At 53.8% G+C, this 18,379-nt stretch overlaps 1 protein-coding gene across 23 annotated transcripts in view; it reads left to right on the top strand.

The window, feature by feature from the left end:
* The window catches only part of NCOR2 (nuclear receptor corepressor 2), a 233,643-nt gene that overhangs the window by 34,030 nt on the left and 181,234 nt on the right, over positions 1 to 18,379 (top strand). The window contains exon 1 of one of the 23 annotated variants that reach the window (XM_043902058.1): positions 15,707 to 16,089. The exons of 20 other annotated variants lie outside the window; for them this stretch is intronic. The gene's annotated coding sequence lies outside the window, so the exon portion shown is untranslated. Of the gene's footprint in view, positions 1 to 15,706; positions 16,090 to 18,379 lie in introns of those variants that run through there. 2 more of the 23 variants (XM_043902078.1, XM_043902079.1) reach the window with 2 other exon arrangements.

Below are 18,379 nucleotides of genomic sequence, written 5' to 3'. Positions count from 1 at the left end.
GTGCCCTGATTGTGGGCGGCAGGCTCAGAGAGGGCGGGGCCAAGGTGCAGGCTCGGAGGGGGCGGGGCCTGTGTGCAGATTCAGAGAGGGCGGAGTCAGTGGGCAGGCTCAGAGAGGGCGGGGCCAGTGTGCAGGGCCTTGAGCTGGGACGTTGGATGTTGGAGGGTGCGGGGCTGGGTGCGGGGCTGGACCCCCCGGTGCGCCACTGTGGTCACTGTGCCCAGTGGGAGAAGAAGTGACCTGGGTCCCAGTCTCGGCCACTTTCATGCCGAGCGCCCAGGGCAGGTCACTCACCTCCCTGTGTCTCCATCTCCCCTTCTGTAAACCAGGGGTAATGAGCAGTCCCCAGCTGGGGTCGCTGCAACGGTTCAGTGCGCTGCTGTGGGACGGCGTCTGGCCCAGAGGAGGTGCTCAAAAGTCCATCAGCATTAGGGCTTTTCGTGTGACCCCGTTTTGTCACCCTCGTGGTGATGCTGCAAAACGGACTGTTATCCTCATTTTAACAAATGAGGAAAGGGAGGCACGCATAGATCACCTGTTCCATGTCTCAGCTGGAAGCAAAGAGCTGGCTGAGACTAATTTTTTGACCCCCAGGGAACCCGGTGGATGCTTCCTCAGCGCAGTTCACAGCCGTTTCACTGGGCAGACTGAGGCTGGTGTTGGGCATGTCTGTGCCCACTGCCCTCCCTTCCTCCACCACCCACCTGGTACCTCTGAAGGCAGGGGTCTCCCCAGAGAGCTTCTTCCCCAGAGGGACTGTAGGGAGGCCATAGGGGGCACTGGCAAGGTTTGGAGTGTCAGGGGGAAGAGAAGGCAGACCAGATGTGGGTCAGTGGGCTGGGCACAGGCTTGTTTTTTCTTTGGCTGTGCAGTGCAATTTGTTGGATCTTAGTTGCCTGACTAGGGATTGAACCCAGGCCCCCGGCAGTGAAAAGCACCAAAGTCCTAACCACTGGACCACCAGGGAAACCCAAACACAGGCTTGGAGGAGGGGATTCAGGTACTGGTCTGACTAGCCAGAGAGGGAGGCATCTTTTATTTTATTTTATTTTTTTAAACCAGGGGAGGCAAGTGGTCCTGAGCAAGGAGCTCAGACCCTGACTGCTGAGTGCATATTGCACTCTGCCACTTACCGTCTTTGTGACTTTGGACAAGGCCCTGAGCCACCTCATACCTTAGTTTCTGTATCTGTAGAATGGGGATGGAATCAAATGCTCCCATAGAACTGGTGATGAACAGATCGTTGCTAGGATCTTGGTGCTTTGTATTTTTGTTGAAGCGGTCAGGTGCCCTAGCGGAGGAAGATCTGAATTTGCAGGCCCCCTCCCTGTGTGTTGTCTTTGGCTCCCAGGACAGGGGGCTGCGAGCTGTTTCAGGCCTGGCAGAGGCAGTCCTGTCCCCGGGAGACCCCTATGGATGTGATGAGGACATGCCACTCCCTCCCCTTCCCCAACCCCCAGCTTTTCCAGAGAGTCAGGAATTTTGGGGAAGAAGCAGAGACACATCCTGGAGGGTACATGGGGTGCCCACGCAATCCATGCCAGTGAGGAAGGGCTGGTCAGTGGGTGCGGCTGCTGGAGAGCAGGCGCTGGCCCTTTGCAGATGTCAGCTTGGCCCCTTCCCAGCTCTGGCCACTGATTGGGATTGGTGTTCAGCCACTGGGGCTTGGGACATAGGGCGTGGGCTATCGCAGGCACCAGTTCTCAGCAGGCAGGAAGCACTCATTTAGCACCCCCAACATTTTTCCTTTTTTTTTTTTTAATATATATTTTCTTGCCCATGTGCTCAGGATGTGGGATCTTAGTTCCTTGACTGCAGACTGAACTTGTGCCCCCTGAATTGGAAGTGCGGAGTCTTAACCACTGGCCCACCAGGAAAGTCCCTCCAGCATCTTTCTTTACCTCTTATTGACGAAGCTGTTCTTCCAGGACTAGAGAGGGTTGTCAGCCAGGCCTGACTCCAGGGAGCGTTGGAGGAGGGTCTGAAGAGCCCCCACTCTGGCCCTTGGTGTTCACGGTGGGGTCAAGATATGTTACCTTCTCCTCTGGCTACTGAGTACCGGTCACTGCTGTTCCCCCATTAGGGCCACACTGGTGCAGTTGGGACTGGGGCAGTGCTCTGGATGGGACAGTGGGAGTGTGGTCACTTATGCAGCCCCATTCTGCAGAGGAGCAAACTGAGGCTGAGAGATGGGAAAGGGTTTCTCTCAGGCTAAAACACTGAGAGGCAGATGGAGGGTGAGTATTAGTTGTCTCATCTGTGATATCCAGCCCTGGACTGGCATCCTGAGTCTCTGGGGTGGTTTTGCAGTGGGTGGACCTCTCGCAGTGCATATGTGCTAAGTCATGTCTGACTCTTTGCAACCCCCTGGACCGTAGCCCGCCAGGCTCCTCTGTCCATGGAATTTTCCAGACAAGTATACTGGAGTGGGTTGCCATGCCCTCCTCCAGGGGATCCTCTTGAGCCAGGGATCTCCTGCATTGGCAGGGCAGATTCTTTAGCACTAGTGCCACCTGGGAAGCCTCCTGCAGACCTGGGTGCAAGTCCCGGGAAGCTGAGACACTTTCGTGCCTTAGTTTCCTCATCTGACAAATGGGTGTCCTCCAAGGGTTGCTGAGGGCACTGCTGGGCACTTCCTGACTGCTACTGGGAGATTTTATTCTTCTTCTGAATACATTCGTTCATTGAACAATTCTTTCTAAAGCACTGTGTGCCAGGCCCTGTTCTGGGGCTGGAGCTAGAGCTGGGAGTAAGACAGACAAGCATCTTGTCCTCCTTAGGTGAGACAGACAGTTCCCAAGTCAGATACATGGTGTGTCCTTCAGTGGGGAGCACTAGGGTGAAGAACCAACAGGAAGGATGTCTGGGGAGTGTGCAAGTAGTCTGGGGGTTGCGGTTTCAAATGGGAGGGGGGATCAAAGTGGCCTCCCTGAGAAGGTAGCATTTGAGCAAAGACCTGCAAGAGGTCTTTGGAGGAAAGGTGTAGGTCTCTAGAGGAAGGGTGACCCAGCCAGAGGGAACAGTCTGTGCAAAGGCCCTGAGGCTGTATGGAATGGGCCTCCTGGTTTGCAGGAGTCTGTATGAGTCACCTGGCTGGGGTTTTCTTGAGTCAGACCTCACTCCTTTGTTCTGAGCCTTTGGGCCTCTCCAGTAGGCAGGAGGGAAGGACAGCCTTGGAGGTTGTCTGCTTCCTGAGCCAGGCCTGTGGTCCCACAGCAGTGGTAGGTTTCATCTTGGAGGCAGGGAGCATGGGTGACACCGGTGGTGGTCCCCACAGAGGTGGTCAGCCCAGCCGGGCTTTCTACCTGGCCTTCTTGATGCCTTTGAAGTTGGAAGGCAGGCGGCCTTGCCTGGGGTGTTTTTCCCTCCACTCCTCCTCTGCCTCTCCGTCCTCCATCAATCCCCATCGAAGGCCTAATGGAGAGCCTTCCTCCTGTGGCTGAGTTATCTGCTTGTCACGCCAGTGGCCCACCCGAGGACGATAAAAGGGCTTTTTGTCTGCAAGCACTTAGCTTCCTCCTCTGGGGCGATCCATCACGTGTGAGGGAGGTGGGGGGCAGACAGCAGGGAGGGAGAAAGGAGGTCCCTCCCCCTGCCGAGGAAGCCAGTGCTCCCAGGAGCCCCCCTGGCAGGACCCAAGTGTCTCCTCAGCCCAGAGATGAGTCCTGTCTGGGGACAGGCAGGGGCAGCTGGGAGGGAGGCCCCCAGGGGGCATGGAGGTTGGGTGGATGCTCTGGGCTCCTCTCCCATGCCCAGGAGCTCCCAGTTGGCAGCTCAGGGGCCTTCTGAGACCCTCCTCACCCTACCATCAGGGGCTGGAGTGGGGGTTCTGGTGGGGCTGGAGTCAGGTTCAGGGGAACAGGTATTTCTGAGAAAAAAACCACAATAAGAGGGAGAAGGGAAGCTGTGTGTGAGTTAAGAGGGATGGAAGTCCTGAATGATCATGAAATAGCAGCTGCAAACACTTCAACACTCTGCTGTCCTTATGCCCATTCAGCAGACGAGGAAACTGAGTTGCAAAAGGTGATGTGTTGGAGGAGGTGGTGTTTGGGCCCTTAAGCTAGGTGTAGGTTTTGACCTCGAGGTGGGAAATTGCATGAGTGCAGGGTATAGGTGGGAAAGTGGGGTTCGCATGAGCCTTGAGTCTCTCCCAGTATGGTGCCTGGTGGTGTATACATGAGGAGTGAGGAGTTGAGTGTGGCTGGAGGCTGAAGGTGGGCAGGAGGGGGGCTTTCTGGATCCCCTGGGGAGGAAGATCGGGACCAACCAGCTCCCAGGCAGACAAGTGGCCAATTGTATGTGGAGGGGATGGGGGAACGTTCAGGGGACTGGGACAGGCAGAATCACACCTGTCTGGACTCTGTTTGCCCCACCTGGGCAATGGGTTGATGGGCATGTCCCTAGCTGGGGGGGGGGGGGGCCCTGGTCCCTCTGTTGGGTGGAAGAGGAGAATGTATGGGTGGTTCTCTCTCCTTCCAGTTCAGGGCGCTCAGCCCTAGCCAGCTGTCCTTCCCCCGCCTTCCTTCCCCTCCTCTCCTCTCTCCATCCCTCACAGCTCCCTGCTCCTCCTCCCTTTTCCTTCCCCTCCCCTTCCCACAGCCCCCCTCCTTCTCTCCACAGGCTACCCTCAAATGACAGCAATTAATGGTGCCTCTGATGGCGGCTGGGAGGATGAGGCTGACAGTTGAGCGTGTCTGCCTGCGGCTGACCCTCTAATCGGGCCCGGGGGACGCCCCGCCTGCCCGGGCTCCCAGGCGCTGCCTGCCCGCTCCATCACTCACAGGGCAGCTGGAGCCGCCCTCAGACAGGCACACGGGAGGCCAGCACAGCATCTGCACCTCAGTTCCCGAAGTCTCCTCCCCGTCATCCTTTTCCCATCATCCTTCTTCCTACATAAGTGAGTGGGCTCCAGGTTACCCTGTCCTGCCCCAGTTACTCATGATGGCCTGACTGCCAAGGCACCCTTCTCTACCAGGAGGTCCTCTCCACCAGCCAGCTCCTGTCCCCAGATGACCTCTCAGGGTGTACCACACCGCCCTCAGGGCGAGTTCCTCCCCACCTGGCCTTCATCCTTTTGTGTCCGCTCTCCTGGGAGGGTTGAGTTGGGTGGAGTCAAGGAGACTTGTCCTGTCCTGGACAGCAGACATCCATTAAATGCTGGAACCTTGGCAGTCTGGAGCCTTCAGTGATGGGGGCAGCTACCTGGACCTGGAGTCTCGTCTGGCAGTGAGGGGCTTGTACGTGCCTGGGGGACAAGAATCCTGGCCAACCCTGTCCACAATGGGCCGGGTCCTTGCTCGTTCATTATTTTGCAATAGCAGTAATGAGGCCCCTGCTGTATGCCAGGGCCTGCAGCAGGTACTTCACCTTGGTGCGTTTTACTCCACCATAATTCTCCAATGATCATGCTATTTATAACCCTACTTCGGTAGATGGGGAACCTGACAAGCAGAGAGGCGAAAGTGATTTTCCCTAAATGACTCAGGAAGGAAGGGATAAATCTGGGATTCAACCCAGATCTGCCTTGTCCAGGGCTTATAAATCAGGGCCTTTGGGGAAACTTGAGGGACAGTAAAGGAACTAGCAGACCTGAGCTGGAAATGAGAATATAGTTCCTGGGCATGGGGATTGGAGTTTGTGGTGTTAATATATGCATGTATTTTTCTGTTACAGTTAAAAAGAAAAACAGCCTTACTGAGATGGAATTAACCTGTAAAAAGAAGCACCCATTTTTAGAGTTCAGTTCCGTGAGTTTTGGCAAAATGTAAACATTCATATGACTACCATCATCAGGAGGGTTTCTATCACCCCCCAAAAACCTCCATCCCCTGGCACCCACTGATCTGCTTTCATAGAGGTTATAGAATCTTCTAGGTTTTTGTACTAAAATTATCTTAAAGTGTGTACTTTTTGGTGTTTGGCTTCTTTCACTGTGTGAAGTTTTTGAGATTCATTTGTCATTGTGTGCATATATGATTCCATTTGTTTATTCATTGATGAGTTGATAGACCTTTAGGTTGTATCCATTTCTTGGCTATTAATGAATGAAGCTAGAAAGTCTTTAAGCCACTTTGCGTTTTCTTGCCTTATTGCATTGGCTGAAGCCACAGGGTAGCGTTGACTAGTGGCAGTTGGCGGTTTTAAGGTTAGCTGGCTGTGGGTGTTGTCCTAAATACTCCCATTTGACAGATGAGGAAACTGAGCCTCTGAGAGGTCAGGTGACTTATAGAAGGTCATCCGGTGAGAGTGGAGTGCTCTTTCTCCATCTCCAAGCTGGGAGATGGCCCCATTGTTCTACCAATGTGCTTGCTGGTCCAGAGGGTCACCTCAGAAATCAGTGGCTGGGCGGGGGTGCCTAGAATCACCCTTCTTTCCCCCTGAGATGAGGGTATAAAGGACATTTTACACCTTCTGCCTTTCAGGTCACATACTGTCTGTGGGCACCCAGCACTGTTGAGTGAATGTCAGCCTTTGGGTTTCAGTCACAGAGACCTTCCGGGGAGCTATTTTGGGGTGAGGAAGCCCAGGAATGGGGCAGGGCGACAGAGAAGAGGGTCCCCTCCTTCCTTGCCCAAGGAGTGTGAGCTAAGATGACTTTTCGGGGAAGGAGGCCTGTAAATTAAATAAGCAATCCCGTAAATAAATAAGTAATGAAATTAGTGGGGTGCCTAATTACATCAGATTCATAATTATGGATGGATGCCTGCCCGATAATTGTACTTGTTTTTAATCTTCGGTTCTGACATGTGTCTCCTTCCATCTGATAGGATTCCCTGCCCTCAGCTGGTGGGAGGAGGGAGGCCCTGCTTTTTGGGGCTCCTGGTGAGCCTAGGTGGTGGTGGGGTCCCCCAGACCCCATGGATCCAGGTGTTCTTGTCTTTTTCCTGCAGTTAGGTTTCTAAACCTTCTGAAATTGCAGCAAATGACGGCAGTAACAAGAACAGGGTTTATCATAGTAATCATGCTGTACTTTACCTATTATAATTTATTTAATTTTCCAGTCCTGCCTGTGAAGTAGAGATTGTTGTCATCTCTACTTTGCTGGTGAAGAAATTGAGGAATAGAGAGGTTAAGTGACTTGCCTGAGGTCACACAGCCAGTGAGATTTGAACCAGGCTGTCTGCCCCAGAGCCTGCATCCTTCTGGGTCTCCTGTCTTAGCCTCTAGGTCGTCTTGTGTGGGACACAGACACGTGGAGAGCTGTCTCTGCTAGGCATGTGCCCTCAGAAGGAGATGCTAATTTAGGGGGGGCTCAAGGCCCCAAGAGGTTTAAGTGCTGGAAAGATCAGGTCATGCTTTCCACAGTTGCTGTAAATCCGAACAGAAACCATTCTGAAACATGACAAGTAAAATTAAGTTTTGTGTAATGAGAAAGCAAGCCCATTTGCAGAAATTAAAATGACTTCTTTCTAGACCTTTCTTTCTTTGTGGCTTTGATTTGCTGGCTCTTTGGGCACTCCTGGTACTGTCTATGGTAGCTACTGTGCCAATGATCATTAGACCCAGCCCATTTTCCAGATGAGGAAACTGAGGCCCAGTGAGGTAGAGGGACTTGAGTGAGGTGCTGGAGCTAGCATTCTAACCAGCTCTTAGCATCTTGTTTGGGGCCACGTCAGGTCCCTGGCATGAAGAGGGGTGCCTCTCCTGTCTGAGAAGTGGAGGGGCCATGCTCGGCAAAGGCTGGCTTCACCAGGTCCCTAGCTGTGCTTGGGGGCCAGGAAATAGCTGTGCCCACCTCGTGTGGGGGACAGGAAGGATGGGAGTGGCTGTGGGGGCATTGTTGTTCTCACTCGCCGTCTCTGGAGACCCCAGACCCCTCAGCAGAAGTCACTGCGTGTCCTTCCACAGTGTGCCCTGTGTCTCGGACGTCTGACCCTGTCAGGGGCAGTGAGCCCTGAGCCCTTGGGACACCCAGGCCTCCACCAGGAGTTGCCCCTTTGCAGACTGCAGGGAAGGAGCACCCTTCACTTTCTGGGGCGCCTGATGGGGCCTGCACTTCTGAGAGTCCAGCAGGAGCTGCGGCTTGGGCTGGTATTCAGCATGCATGTGCTGACTTTAGTCTGGTGGGGCTTTGGGGCTCTTCTGTCCCTCTCTGTAGCCTGGGATGGAAAGGGGAATTGACGGCAGACTCACATGAGGAATTGTGTGTGTTCATGTCGCTCCTGAGGGTTGGAGCAATCTGGGGAGGCTGCCTGGAAGAGCTGGAACAAGCCGGTTGAATGAAGAACAAACATACCTTTGTTGAATAAGAAACATACTTTGGAGGAACTCCTGTAAAGCACCTCAAACAGGCACAGAGAAAATGCTACATTTATTACTCAAGCTAACACTTCCTGATTTTTTTTGCTTGCCTTGGTGTGAGAGTTTGCTGTTACCATTATTATGAACCCTAGAGTTTCTAATGATTCCTGCCCATATATTTTATGCCAGGCTCTGTTCTAAATATGTCATATACACCCACTCACGTTCTCAAGGCTGCCGTATAAGGTAAGGGCTAGTATTACCAGCCTTGTTTTATATGGAAGGACGCTGCAGGCACAGAGAGGTTAAGTGATGTGCCTAAGGTCACACAGCTGTCAGCTGGCAGAGCTGGGATTTGAACCCAGGAAGCTTGACTCCATGGCACCTGCTGTTAATTGTGGGGACCTTGCAGGCACCACCTGTAGCCCCCCCGAGCCTGGAGCCAGACTGAATCTCTTGGCAGAGCCGCATCGGCGGTGGGCCAGGCTCCATGTGTCATGTAGGGCCCTCAGGCATGCAGCAGCTGCTCTGGGCTGGGCAGGATTGGTCAGGACATGAGGGGGTCTGCTTCCTGCCTCCTTGCAGCCAGCCTGGTGTCCCCATGGCCTCCTGGGAGAGGGAGTGGGTTGTGATACTCAGCCAACAAGACGCCAGGCCCTTGCCTTGTGGATCCTATGGGCTGATGGGGAGATGGACAGTGTAGTAAACACACATGCTCTTACAAGGCAGGGAAATCCTGGCTGTGGAATAACAGTGTGGAACAATTCTGCTTTTCAGGGGGGTGGGGTGGGGGTGGGGGCTACTTGCTTTAGGTCAAGGAATCACAGGTAGTCTCCAAGGAGGTGGCAGTTGAACTGGGACCTGAACCAAGAGAAGGAACCAGACCTGTGCAAGGAAGAGGGATGAGCCAGCGGGGTAGAGAGATCGGCTTATGCAAAGGCCCTGGGGTCATGATGTCCCAGGAATGCTGAGGAGGCCTACCTGGCTGAAACAGAGTCAGAGGCACCAGGTTAGTTCTCTGGATCTGAGGCTGTTCTGTAGGCATCAGGGGTTAGGCCCTTTATCGCATTTAAGGCAGACATCCATGGCTTTGGTTTCCTTCTTTTGTTCTTTTGCTAGCTGGTTAATTTACATTTACTGGGCACATGGAATATTCCGGAGTCAGAATGATGGAAAAAGTCAGGCATCATTTGTGCCTTTGAGGAGTTTAGTGTCCAGAGGGAGAGGGTCAGTTAAACAAGTGATATCAAGGGTCACACGTACAGAGTTCAGACCACCACTGGAGCGTAACAAGTTTCGAATTTGCCTCTGGGTCAGGACAGGCTTCTTTGGACAAGTGTCAATGGAGGCGAGATCTGAGGGTGATTTGTTAGGACTCCTGAGTCGTGATGGAGACACATTTAGGCTGGTTTAGGCCACAAGGAGGAATCGATGGGTGCTCCTATTGGCAGAGTGTCCAGGGTAGGGCAAGTTCAGGCATGGCTGGATCCAGGGGCTCAAACCACACCTTGGAGAGCTGGCTTTGTGTCAGTTCTGCTTCCTTCTGTGTGGGCTTTGTTCTCAGGCAAATTCATGCCACCAGCACAGCAAACCAGGAGGAGGAAGAGTCGCCTGAAGCCCCAAGAACAGCCCCCCTTGCTCTTTGCCATTTCCTTACTGAATGAGGCCTTCAGTGTTTGTTCAGCTATTTTTACTGTTGGGTGGAGGTGGCTAAGGTAAGGGGAAGGAGTGTCCCCAACTCAGATGCAGTCAAGGAAAGGAATGAGACAAATGGGAGGGATGGGGATTGTGGCTAACCAGCCTGCTGGATATTCTGATTTTTTTCCGAGAGAAGCTGGAAATCTGGATTTTATAAGCAATGCCCTAATTTAAAAACAAAACAAAACATGATGTGTGTCAGAAAGAGCTTCCCTGTTGGCCACAGCTGCCCATCATCCTTCTGTGGCCTCTTGTGCTTAGCTGTGACTTTCAAAATATTTTGCCCTCTATGATCTAGGCAGACTGGTCCATGGAATGTCACAGAAGGTCCTAAGACTTGGGAAGTCACGTTTTAGGCCTCCAGAGAGATGCCGTCTCCTTGAGTGGAGGCCTGAGGCTGCAGAATTGATCCCAGAGCTCTCCAGAGGAGCTCAACCTGGTCTGAGAGACAGTCTAGCCGAGTGGTTAGTGACTGGGGCATTCAGATCCTGACTTGGCCACTCATAGCCGTATGCCCTCGGACAAGTCACTTCACCTCTCTGTTCCTTGGTTTTCCCATCTGTAAAACGAGGTTGACAGTATCCTTTTGGGTTGTTGTGAGGCATCAAGGAACATGTGGGAAGCCTGTTCTTCCCAGCGCCTGGCACGTTGGGAGGGTGTGTGTCCCGGGGCTGGTGTAATTTGTCCTTCCTGGGTTGAGTCCTGGCATCTGGGGGCTGGTGGTGGCTAAGAGCTTTCCTGGACACCTCCTTCCTCTGCTTCTGGGTGTGGGTCCCCCTCCCCCAGCGATCCTTGCCAGTTGCTCTGTGCCCTTGGCTGCAGGATGGCTCTGCACTTGGACGTGCAGCAATTAGCCCTGCCCGAGGCCAGTTCACAGCTGTTGCCGGTGGGGGCAGCCCCTTTTTAAAATAAAAGCAGCACACAGGAAACCAGCCCTAGGGGCCAGTTCACTGCCTTTAGCCAGCACGGCCAAGCGTTTAATGTGATGCTTTTGTGCCTGGAAGAAATGATGAAGTACAGTGCATTTGGTCTGGGGAAGTCTCCCCCTCAGGGAGGTCCCCTTCCTGCCAGCTGCCTATGAGTGGCTCATGGATCCCGCTTTCAGGGAAGGGTGTCTGGGTTCTTTGGGGTCTGTTCTCGTCTGGCTCAGCCTGGGTGGGGAGCTCTTGGGGGAAGGGATGGTTTCTTTAAAATGCTCAAGCATCTACTATATGTGGGAGTGATTACATGTCAGTGCTACTGTCTCAGTTCATCCTCTCTCAGTTCGCCTGCCCCCACCTCACTGTGTCTGTTCTCTATGTCTGCGTCTCTATTCCTACCCTGCAAATAGGTTCATCAGTGCCATTTTTCTAGACTTCCGTGTATATGTGTTAATGTACGATGTTCGTTTTCCTCTTTCTGACTTCATTCTGTATGACAGACTCCATATTCATCGTATCACTGCAAATGACCCTGTTTTATTCCTTTTGATGGCTGGGTAATACTCCATTACATATGTGCTGCAGCTTCTTTATCCATTCATCTGCCTGGATTTTATTTAAATCACACTTAGAGATCTGTTTGTGGACTGCGAAGCCCTACCTGATCCCTCCAGGCCCACCTCCCCCCTGCCACGCTTTGCGGGCTCCTGGCTGCTCCCGGAACTCACCGAGGACAGCAGCCTCAGGGCCTCTGCCCTGGCTGTTTGGTCGGCTTGGGACACCGTTCCCTGAGAAGTTTCCACATCTCTCTCTCTTACTCCATCCAGGCCACTGTTGAACTGTCACCTCCCCAGAAACCACCCGTCCATAGCTGCTACCGTTCCTTGATGTCATCACATCTTTTCTGTTGCTGACTTCCTCACCTTTTCCCAAGTCACCCCCACGCGGGCAAGGATCCTTTTCTTGTTCCTGCTGTATTCTTTGTGCCTGTGTGTATCACCGGGGCTCCCTAAATGTCTGGTGTCTCCAGGCCTGGGGTCACGGACTCTTAGAGGTGGGCACAGCTTTCAGAAGGTCAGTAAACTGGATTGGAGTGGAGTCTGTTCAACCAAACCATCTTTTTATTCATTTTGAATTTAGACGAAATTCACATCATGTAAAATTTACCATTGGAAAGTGCACAGTTCAGGGACTTCCCTGGTGGTCCAGTGATTGAGTCTGTGTTTCCACTGCAGGGAACACTGGTTCGATCCTTGGTGGAGGAGTTAAGATCCTACATATCTCGTGGTGCAGCCAAAAAAAGGTGCATGACTCATTGGTGTTTAGTATGTAAACAGTGTTGTACAACCGATACTTCTAATTCTAAAACAGCTCCATCACCCTGTAAGGAGCCTCTGAACCCATCAGCAGGCACTTTCACCCTTCCGCCTCGCAAATCCTGGCAGCCACCAGGCAGACAGAGCTTTCTGTCTCTTTGGATTTGCCTGCTCTGGACATTTCCTATAAATGGGATCATACAAAATGTGACCTTTCATGTCTGACTTCTGGCCCTGGGCATGATGTTTTCGAGGTTCATCCACGTGGTTGCATGACTCAGTACTTTATTCCTTTCTCCGGCTGAAGAATATCACATTGTATGGATGGACATCCACAAAGTCACCTTCTGAGTAGTTGATCAGTAGTCACCCGCCCAAATCTGGGAGCGCTGGGCTTCAGGAAAGGAAAGGAGGAGGTAAAAACAGCCAGATGTTTCTTTTTTTTTAAAAGTTTAATTTGTTTGTTTTTGGCTGCGCTGAGTCTTCATTGCTTTGTGCCGGCTTTCTCTAGTTGCGGCAAGCGGGGCTACTCTGTAGTTGGGGTGCGAGGGCTTCTCATCACGGCAGCTTCTCTTGCTGCACAGCGTGGGCTGTAGGGTATGCGGGCTTCAGTAGTTGTGGCGCACAGGCCTAGCTGCTTCTCAGCATGTGGGATCCTCCCAGACCAGGGACTGAACCTGTGTCCCCAACATCGGCAGGCAGATTCTCATCCACTGCGCCCCCAGGGAAGTCCCAGCCAGATGTTTCTAACTCGTTTTTCTCTTTCTCTTCCCCCAGCCCCCGCTCTGCTCCCAACCTTATCTTAGAGCCTGGCTGGATCAGGAAGCAGCCACGAGGAGAGGGAGTGAGCAAGGATCCCTTCCACTCGGGACTGAAGGCTGAATGGGAGCCATGACCACGGGTCCCCTCTGGTCTCCTGAGGCTCCTCCCAAAACAGATGTAGTTTCTGCTGACCCTAACAGAGGCAGCAGGCAGGTGTGCCCCCATTTCACAGCTGAGCAGACTGATGTCTGCAGAGACTGAGATCTTGCCCAGGGCCACTTGGCCTAGGGACCCCTCCTGCTTCTTGTGGTCCCCATCACTGTGTATTTTGTAATGTCACTGGTCTTTCCCATCGTCCAAAGCTTTGCCCACAGACAGGTTTCTGGAAGTACATGCTGGTGAATCTTGGTTTTTTAGAACACCGAGGGATGCTCGCCATCAGAGTCTTGGGGAATGAGGACTTCTCTTGCTAAGCAGACGGCCGCACACTAACATATTCTGAACATGAGCTTGGTTTTGGTGGCTGGCTCTATCTCGAGGGGGCTGCCTGGGGCTGTTTCTGGTCTATGATGATTTCCCATCTTCACAGAGTCACTCAGCAAACCATTTTCTTTCCCTGGCTCCTTGTAGGGCAGAAACAAGAAGTGACCGTGGAATGACCTGGCCTAGCTTTGAACCTGCCCGAAGCATAAATCCCTCTGGTGGGGGTTTGGGGTGTTACTCCTGATTCCAGGGCCAGCCTCTGAGAAAGTCTGGGGGCAGGTCTGTGTCCAAAACAAACAGAAAAGAACAAAAGGAACCCATGCTTTCTGACCCGGCTGCTTTGGGCTCCACCGCCTGCCTATGTTTTGGTGGGGCTAGTTTGGCTCGCTCTTGAGATCCTCTGATGGTCAGGGTGAGAGTGGATGGGTGAGATCTTTGGTTTAAAAATATAGTATTCGATCGCTCACATCTTCCTGTGCCTCGGTTTCCCCACCAACAAAAGAAAGCAGATCTGCCGAATTCTTCCATAATCCTCCGGAGTGTTTTCTTGGGAGAGGCTGAAGGGTGAGCTGATGGGGGTCGGCACACACGTGGCCTTCCCGTGGGTCTCTTCAGGGGGTCTCCTAGTGGCTGTTCTGGCCCCTCAGCTGGTTCAGTGGCCACGAACCTTTGTCACATGCAAATCTGATCTGCTGCAAACCCTCTATGGCTCTCCGCTGGTGGATGCAAGCCAGATTTGCACCGTTCAAACCTCAGTTCAGCCACTTCCCAGCTGTGTGACCTAGGGCAAGCCAGTTAACCTCTCTGGGCCCTTTTCCTTCTTTGTATATTGGGTGCCCCTGTCTTTTGTTGTGTTGTCCTGAGAACAGATGGGTTAATTGGTGAAGTGCTTACAAAGCGCTTGGGCTCCAGGATGAGTTACTATCACTATCGTCATCATTATTAAAAATTTTTTTTTTTTTTGACTGCACCTAATCTTAGTTGGCAGGATCTTTTTTTTTCAGTTGTGGCATGTGGGGTCTAGTTCCTTGACCAGGGATCGAACCCGGGCCCCCTGCATTGGGAACGCAGAGTCTTAGCCATTGGACCACCAGGGAAGTCCCCTTATCATCATTATTACTTTCTGGGGTGTTTGCAGTCCAGGGAGTTAGGTGATTTGCCCAAAATTCTCATGCTCTCCCTCCCCTACTCCTCTCCCACCACTCTCTGACCTTGAATTCTAATGCCGTCGCCACATCCCCGCTGGACTTGGCCACATCAGTTTCCTCTCTGCTTTTGCGACGCACCCAAGTCGGTCCGGCCTCCAGACCTTTGTCCTTGCTGCATCTCCTGCCTACGCCGCCTTTCCCCTCATCCGTATCCCGAGGGAGCCCTTCGCATCACTTAGGATGCCGTCTCGGGCAAACAGCGTTGGGCCTGACTCCTGGCTGCTGGGGGCAGGGGAGCGAATCTAGAAATCCCTCTGGATCTTCTCCTGACACCTCGTTGCTGTTGCTCAGGGCACCGGGGAAGCTGAGAGGAGCCTGCCCGGCTGCAGAGGGGAAATTGACACCCAGAGAAGCTCAGACTTGTCTCTGAGTCACATAGCTAGCTGCAGCCAAGATTCAGACCCCTGGCTGACCATCAAGTCACCCATTTTGGCCAGTGTGCATGCGTGCGTGTGAGTGTGTGTGTCTGGTGTGTGTGTGTGTGACTGTATCTTTTTTAACCCTCTGGGCCTGTCAGCTGTGCTGACCCTGGCTCAGAATGCCAATGTGAAGGGGTCATGTTTGCTTTTCCTGGGATGACAAGGACAGAAATATTTTAAAGGCAGAGCCTGCCCAGTGGCCATGTCACCCTGGAGACCGGAGGGCCGAGAAGGGATGGGAGTAGAGGCGTCAGTTCATGCTGGGTCCGGGTCGGGGCAGCCATGCTGCTCTCTGGGTGGATGGTCCAGCCCGGCGGGGGAGACTGGGTTGAGGAGGAGACGCCGGCGGGGAGCTCGCTTTTGCCTGGGAGCGGTGAACAGTGAGGAGGTTTTTCTACCGAGCTATAAAAAGGCCTCCCCGTGTTTCAGCTCCCGAGTGTCGGCTGGAAGCCCGCCAGGGTTACCATGGCGATGAGGAATTATTACTTACTGCCAAGGCTGGGAGAGAAAGCTCGTACTTTTGGCTTCCCAACAAGAGGAGTGGACTTATGTAATTCCCTGTGTTTATAGGCCCGGAGTGGCAGGAGGCAAGCAGGGATCCTGTGGCCCAACATCGCGTTTTCACCCTGCTGTGGGTCAGGTGGCCCCGTGGGTTGTCCCTGGGGAGGGGGGCTCTGCTCGCCCCATCTAAGGGGGGGTATCGGGCCGGGAGCCTGGGGGGCCGGTTGGCTGCAGGCCCCCCCACCCCATCCCCGAGCCAGGGTGGGAGCCCGCAGTCTCGCGGGAAGGCAAGCGTGGCTGCTCGGTGGGGTCGCCCCTCTTCCTGGGTCAGCCCCGGAGGAAGGATGGGTTTGAGGTTGGACGCCATGTGTCCTCTGGAAGCCAACAGCCCAGTCTGTGTGTGTGGACTCTGCTGACCCACTTGCTGGCACCTTCTACTTCTTTCTTTTTCTTTTCTTTTTTTTTTGTTTTTTGTGGGAGAGTTACTTCAAGTTGTGTTTGGAGCTGACGTGAGCGAGACAGAGGCTGGTCATGTGCTTGGGTAAGAGAAGTTTCCGGGCTTGGTGGTGGGCAGGGAGATTCGGCGTGGCCCGGTCACCCGGCCGAGGAAGGGTGGGCAGAGAGACTGGGGGCCACAGATTGTAGGAGGACCTGGATGTGGGGTGGGGGCCCTGTATGGGGGCTGATGGTTTCGCATTCTGGCTCCCTGGGTCTGTCTGGGGAGGCTGGCCATGGCCAGGAGGTAGTAGCCCCCAATGCCTTATCAGAGTGGCTGAAGCCCCAGAATGCCCCAGAAGGACAGGCTGCCCCCTGGAGTGGATGCGTGGGGTGGGGAGTGGGGGTGCTGCTTTCTGGAGCCCCTGTACCTCGTCCCTGCAGGGAAGCAGGCAAGACCAGGGATCTGGCATCCATTCATTGGTGTTGGCCCCAGGGGTGGGCTGGGGGCCTGGGTATTTGGGGGGCGGGCGCCTCAGTGGCCATGGAGCAGGGGAGGGGGCCAGGTGCAGGCAGTGCCTTGGCTGCCCTGGCGCCCGGCTCCCACCGCGGTGGCGCTTGGCTGGGTGCCCGTGTCTGGTTTGAAATCAGCGCCACCGGCCCAGGCTTGCCCAGGGACCTGGCAGAGAGGAGCCGGGATAAACACTGGAAAGTTGGAAGGGCTTCCTGAGCTCACAAGGAGCCTTCAGTTGCAAGTGAAGGGGATGAGGGAGCGATTTGTCCTGAGGTCTGGGTGCGCCGGGGCTGTTGGGAGGCAGTGGGCCGTCTCGTAGGGCGTGTGAGCACAGGCCAGGGAGGGCTGAGTTTCCAGACGGCGGGGCTCGGTGGCTGTGGACCCGGGTTTGAATCTTGGCTTTGGCTGTTTTTTACACTGGGCCTCCCAGTGTGAGCCTCAGTTTCTTTGCCTGTCAAATGGGACCATGATGGGGGTGTGAGGATGAGGTACCTGCTTTCCTCTGTTGCCAGACTGCCTGGGTTCATATCCCAGTTGTGTGACCTTAGACCAGTCACTTCACAGCTCCGAGCCTCAGTTTTCCTATCTGGCAAATGGACGCTCCATCTGTCTCCATCCCTAAGTTGTTGAATGGCTTTAAGGGGGCTAATGAATGGTTCCTGCCCCACCTCTCATGGACAGGGTGATCTTGGGCAGGTCATGGAACCCCACGGAGTCTTGGTTCTCCTATCCATCCATGGAGAGCTGCCCACAGAGGTACTTTGGGGAAAACAGAGATGCACCGGCAGGGGCCTTGAGTGGGCTGATGTGGAGAGAGTCTGTAAGTGTAGACCACAAGGTTGCATTTAAGTTAGTTATTAATACATCTTGGACTCCATTGGTTTGTCTTTTCCCTGTTGAGAGCCCTCCCATTTTATGGATATGAAACCCCAGCGAGTTAAGAAGGGTCCCTCCTCAGCCCCAGGCTCAGTCTGCATTTGGACCTGGGCTGGGGTCCCTGGGTACCCCTCACATCCCATGTATGCCTGTTTCTGCCCCGTCCCCCACCAAGACTGGGCCAGGCACCCCGACAGTGGTTGGTGTGGCCTGGGGGCAGGGCACACACGGCTGGCTCTCCTGCGGAGGGTGGCAACTGTCCTGTGTTTGTAAGTGACACCGGATGCTGGGCCGGTGGCTGGCTCAGGCCCTCTCCTCTGGGGCCAGCGGGAGCCAGCAGGGACTTCCCCGGGTGTCCAGGCTGCCCTTGCCAGCTGCCGCTGTCCGATTGTCCTCAGGCCTCTCGTGGGGACCTCAGGAAAGGCTGGTGCAGCAGGGGACCCCATGAACGTCCCCTTGCTGCCCGTAAGCCCTTGGTAGCCACGTGGGTCAGCCACAGAACTGTACTGTCCCTGCCCTGTCCTGAAGGTCTCAGTGACCCGATCCCCCATCCACTGAGAATGACAGTCACATGTGGTGGTTCAGACCAGAGGTCGCACAAGAACCCCTTGTGGTAGAACTGTCTTGCATCAATTGCAGTGGCCACAGGAATCTACATAAATCTACACACACACACACACACACACTGAGTGAGTGCATGTAAATAACTGATCTGAATAAGATCAGTTACATCAGTGTCAGTTTCCAGGTTGCAGGTATTATAAGGATGATGCCATTAGAGGAAGCTGGCCAAAGGGTCCACGCGATCCAACTATATTGTTTCTTACAGCTGCACATGAATCTTGTTCAGTCCCTAAGTCGTGTCTGACTCTTTATGACCCCATGGTCTGCAGCACACCAAGCTCTTCTGTCCTTCACTATCTCTGGGAGTTTGCTCAAACTCATGTCCATCGAGTCAGTGATGCTATCTAACCATCTCATCCTCTGCCGCCCCCTTCTCCTTTTG

This window comes from Cervus elaphus, chromosome 5 (genome assembly GCF_910594005.1).
Source record: "Cervus elaphus chromosome 5, mCerEla1.1, whole genome shotgun sequence".
NCBI classification, from domain to species: Eukaryota; Metazoa; Chordata; class Mammalia; order Artiodactyla; family Cervidae; genus Cervus; species Cervus elaphus.
Note: the sequence above shows the minus strand (reverse complement) of the source record. Positions and strands in the feature narration are given on the sequence as shown.